Raw genomic sequence first — 5,692 nt, 5'->3', positions numbered from 1 at the left:
GTATCACCAAGAGTGATCCCTGAAGCAGAGTCAGGATTAAGCCAGGATCTAGCACTGCCAGATGTGGCCAAAATGTATTGAGCTAAATACTTTTACTATCCAATAAACAGAATCCAAGTGTCAGTGAAATTAGGTAAATTGCCCAAGGTATAATTAATAAGGTCACCAAAGTCTCATTCTAAACAGTGAACATTTTAGACACTGTGACAAGCACCCTTAGATTTCCTTTTATTTTCTTTTTTTCCTTAAGTTTATGGGCTGGAATGATAGCACAGCAGGTAGGACATTAGCCTTGCACGTGGCCAACCCGGGTTCAATTCCTCCATCCCTCTTGGAGAGCTCAGCAAGCTTCTGAGAGTATCCTGCCTGCACGGCAGAGCCTGGCAAGCTACCCATGGTGTATTTGATATGCCAAAAAACAGGAACAACAAGTCTCACAATGGAGACATTACTGGTGCCTGATTGAGCAAATTGATGAGCAACAGGATGACAGTGCAGTACAGTGCAGTTCTTAAGTTTATATAAAACTCACCCAGATGCACACATAGAATAATCAGAGATCAGGCTGAAATTAACTGGTTTTTGATTTATTTTTGCAATGTCAGGGATTCAACCCAAGGCATGTACTCTACTGCTGAAGCTACAGCCATAGCCAATCTCACTAACTGCTCTTTTATTTTATTAATTTTGAAAAATTTTAATTTATTTTAGTTTTGAGCAACTGCCAATAGTTATCCGGTCTTATTCCTGGCTCTACACTCAGGAGTCACTCTTGGGCGGCTTAGGGAAGCACATATGAAGGGTGCCAGGGATCGAACCTGGGTAGGCTGCATGCAAAGCAAATACCCTACTTGCGTTACTATAACTCTGGCCCCAATAACCTTTTTTTCTCTTTGTTTGGTTGTTTCTACCCTGTACTATGATTGAGTAGGCAACGTCAGTAGGATCTGAAGTTAATCCATTTCTATCATTGACATTGCTTTAGCAAACCTGGTTTCCCTCATATCTGCATCCTAGTAACTGGTCTTTTAGCTTCGTTCTTACCACTATCCAATTCTTAGAGATGGTTTATGACTATTTTCTACTCCTCCCCAGAGCTCCTAAACATTGTAAGTGCACCAACAGTGAAGTACTTGCTGAGTCAAGGAGTTGGTTAAATAAATTCATCTATTTGTTAGGGACAGGAATATAGCAAAAAGGACTTGAACATATGCCCAGCATAATACTGTCAGATCTAATCAAGGTAGGAGATGATCTCCACACCACCACCACCACCACCACCCACACACACACACCCCTTAACATGTCAAAATTATATTCAGTACATAGGAGCTTCCACAGGCCATTCTCTTCTTCTACTAACTACAGTCAACTGGGTCCTCCACTTCATTTTTGAAAACAAAATTAAATTGAAAATGTTGGTCTGGGATTTCAGAAGATTTAACATAGAGTTCCAGCCCTGCTCTGTGATAATACTGCCTGTATGAGTGTAAATAATTCACTCACTCAGTCTGAACCCACGGGCTGTATCTCTAAAACAGGGTTGTGATTTTTTCATACTGACATATGGCAAAGGACAGTGCCAAAAAACTAAAAGAGTTGATTTTGAAAGGAGTGGTCGGGAGACAGCTCAAGTGGTAGGTCATAAACCTGGCATCTACCAGGTTTTAAATTTGACCCCTGACACCACGAGTCTCCAGCTCCAGTATCACTGGGAGTGGCCCCTGTGAAAAGGAAATAGATAAGAGAGTGCTCTTAACACTCTGATAACTGTACAATAAAGAAGCCTAGGATTTATTAAACTCATTCTATATGTATGTATACACACTTGTATATACATACTATGTATATTTGTACATATAGGTAAAAACATTTGTGTATATATTTTTATCACACCTGATGTGCTCGGGGTTTACCCTGGTGGGCTCCAGGGACCATATGGAGTGCGGGGGATTGAACCCAGATTAACTGTGTGCAAGTCTATGCCTTACCCACTTCCCCATCATTCATAGTAATTAAATTGATTAATTTGTTATTCAATTAATTAGTTGGGCCTCCTGGGGTTAAGTTAATCTATATATCCATCAGGGTTTCCATTCAGTTCATGGTCAAATTTTACCCTTTAAAAAGTAACTTTCAGATGGAGCCCTGGCGACACTGAGCAGCAACTAACACTGCTCCGGGATTTGGGATTGGGACACATCCAAGCTGCGGCGGGGCACTGGAGTGGGGCGGTGCCAGCCCAAACTCCAAGTGATCCCAGCCGCCGGAAGTCACGCCCTCGACCCACCCTGGGTGCCATCTTGCCACATTAAACAGCAAAGCGGCCAGGCATTCTGGTGAGCAACCCGGCCTGGAAAATGCTCCGGACCCGAATTGGGGCCAAAAACACTGGGGAGCCGGACGGAGGAGGTGCAGCCAGCACACCTTCTCCAGATGGAGCCCTGGGGACACTGAGCAGCAACTAACACGGCTCCGGGATTCGGGACTGGGACACATCTGAGCTTTTCTAAAACCTGAAAACATACAATTTTTTTAATGGAAAACTAATTATCAAATGCTTCCATAGTAGGGCTATCTTGTTTGGGGGTATAACTCCCACAACAATAGTGAGTTTTGTGTTGAAATATGGAATGTAATCAAGGTGAAGAGAAAATGAAGTGAAATTCATCAGTTATACAGTTGGGGTGGGGGGCGGGGGGTATACTGAGGATTTTGGTGGTGGAATATGGGCACTGGTGAAGGGATGGTGTTTGAATACGGTATAACTGAGACATAAACCTGAGAACTTTGTAACTTTCCACATGGTGATAAAATAAAAAAAATAAAAAAATAAGTAACTTTCACTTATCCTCTTCTTAAATGTCACTTAAGAGGAGTGAGTTAGGATAGTCATCCTCATAGAAAGAAGAAATATCTCATTTACTGTTTAAGCACAAATCCCATAGCTTAATATGTGCTGAGAATAGACATTGTGTATTACGGAGTTAAAAGTTTTCATTCCCTCTCTTCAGTTAATTGTACATTTTTTTCTTAAATATAGGATCCCGTTGAGCCAGAGTCCAAGATCACAAAGTTCCGCATTACCTTTAAATAAATAAACCCCTGTATACTACTGTTGTTCATATAAACTGGTTCAACCATTATGGAAAACAATATGTCAATTCCTAAAATAATTAAAAATAGAAATTCAAGATGACTCAATTGCATTCACTGTTGATAGGGATATTATCTGTTTCAGGCTCTCCGGAAAAGTTTGGAGAACTCTCAACAATTTTTGTTTGCATTTTTTGGACCATACTGGAGTGATAACACAGTGGGTAGGGCCTTGTACGAGGCCAACCTGGGTTTGATTCCTCCACCCTTCTCAGAGAGCCCGACAAGCTACTGGGAGTATCTTGCCCGCATGGTAGAGCCTGGCAAGCTACCCGTGACATATTTGATATGCCAAAAACAGTAACAAGTCTCACAATGGAGATGCTACTGATGCCTGCTCAAGCAAATTGATGAGCAATGGGATGACAGTGATACAGTGACAGTGATTTTTTTGGACCACACCTGGTAATACTCAGGGATAACTCCTGGCTACACTCCAGGCCGCTTTCCACACACTAAGGCCGAGCCTCACACACAAGCGAGGTCCCAAGGAACACAGATAATGTGGAACTTTGTGATCTTGGATTCTGGGCTCAGTGAGACCCAGGAACAGAGATCCTCTGCCTGCTTCCCCCAATCTCCAGTGACCTGAGGGTCACACCCATAAGCCACCTCCTGGTGGCACCAGATAATCTCTACATTGAGCACCCTCCAGAACTCAAGGCTGCTTCTCCTGCAAGGGAGCATAAAATGAGGCCCCCATAAACATGCCACCAGACTCCTCCCCAGGGGTGCTCCAGAGGGGGCGGGGGAGAGCCCTCCCCACCCCAAGGGACCCAGCCCTCACAGCCAACCTCCACTACCCCACTGCCACCATGCTTCAGGCCACTTGCCACACACTCGGGATGAGCCTCACTCATGAGTGAACATATTTCTGGGCCACACTGCCGCATGACCCTTTATGACATCATAAAGGGTAATATATATCAAGATCACGAAATCCCGTTAATCCCCGATTTCTCGGGCGGGCTCAGTAACATCTCATTTGTTCCTTTCCCTGAGATCTTAGAAGTCCATCTCAACTCGGCCCTCCTAACGATGTTGTACTGGGGGCTCTTCAGGGTCAGGGGAATGAGATCCAGTTTGTTACTGGATTTTGCATATGAATACACCATAGGAAGCTTGCAAGGCTGTCCCATGTGGGCAGGAAACTCTCAGAAGATTGCCAGTTTCTCCCAGAGGGAGAAGAAGGCTAAAGATATTGTGCGGCCGCAAAGCGGCTGCGTGCTTCTGAGAGCTTGCTTTTAAGTCCTCTCTGGATGTTGGCCATTGATGGGATTACACACACCTGGGGGTTCCTCTGCCGGTACCTTCATGCATGAGGCCTGTCCGAACGTGTGGAGAGGGGCCTCCAGCATGGCTGTAGCTAGGTTCCAGTGGTCTTCGGCTGCTGGGAGCTCTGCTCGGGTTGGGGAGGGAAGCTGGAGCCCATCCCCTCCGAAGGGCCCTGGGGAAGACAGCCAGGCATGTGGGCAAGAGATTCATCAATTTGCTTGAGCGGGCACCGGTAACATCTCCATTGTGAGACTTGTTGTTACTGTTTTTGGCATATTGAATACTACATGGGTAGCTTGCCAGACTCTGCTGTGCGGACAAGATACTCTCGATAGCTTGCCGGGCTCTCCGAGAGGGGTGCAGGAATCAAACCCAGGTCGGCCGTGTGCAAGGCGAATGCCCTACCCGCTGCGCTATATTTATATTATATATAAATGTTATTCATATACATTTTATGAATATATTAATATATATTTTTATATATTTTTATAAATATATATAAATATAGAGGCACACACACATATGCCTCTATGAGAGCCCGGCAAGCTACCGAGAGTATCCTGCCTGCATGGAAGAGCCTGGCAAGCTCCCTGTGACGTTTTCAACATGCCAAATATAGTAACAATAACAGTTCTCATTTCCCTGACTCTGAAAGAACCTGCAATGGTTGGGAAAGACGAGTAAGGAGAGGCTGCTAAAATCTCAGGGCTGGGACGAATGGAGATGTTACTGGGCCCACTTGAGCAAATAGATGAACAATGGGATGACAGTGATACAGTGATACAGTGATGTTACAGATGAGCAAATTAAGATTCGGAAGCGTCAAGAAACTTGTTTACATTTAACATAGTAAGTTGCAGGCTCCAGATTGAATCTACAGCCCATGATTTTTCTGCTTAATTGAATAGCATGCATTTAATGAGATCAGGAAAAACTGCAACCCATCTACCTGCTATTTTGCTTACTTAGTACCAAATAAATACAACAGATCATTTTATTGAATTGGTTATTGAGATCAGGTAGGCATAATAATGACTCAACTAAGAATTGTAACCTTCTACTTCAGATTAAATAGCCTACCAAGATATATGGTAGAATCTTCTCTAGAATCCTCTTCAAGTAGGACAGGTGATTTGTCTCTGTCTTTTATATCACTAGTCTTTGAAGGAGCATTTTCTTGGTTTCTTCCTCATCTATTTTGTTTCTGTGCTATATTGCACAAGGCATTTCCTTTCATGTAAGCAAAGTCTGGGAGTTACTT

The 5,692-nt window shown here is 43.7% G+C and overlaps 1 pseudogene; it reads right to left on the bottom strand.

The window, feature by feature from the left end:
* Positions 1–910: 910 nt before the first annotated feature.
* Positions 911–1,035, bottom strand: LOC129400885 (small nucleolar RNA SNORA66; annotated as a pseudogene).
* Between the last annotated feature and the right edge of the window lie 4,657 nt (positions 1,036–5,692).

This window comes from Sorex araneus, chromosome 1 (assembly GCF_027595985.1).
Source record: "Sorex araneus isolate mSorAra2 chromosome 1, mSorAra2.pri, whole genome shotgun sequence".
NCBI classification, from domain to species: Eukaryota; Metazoa; Chordata; class Mammalia; order Eulipotyphla; family Soricidae; genus Sorex; species Sorex araneus.
The sequence above is the reverse complement of the archived record's forward strand: the minus strand, read 5'-3'. Positions and strand labels throughout refer to the sequence as shown.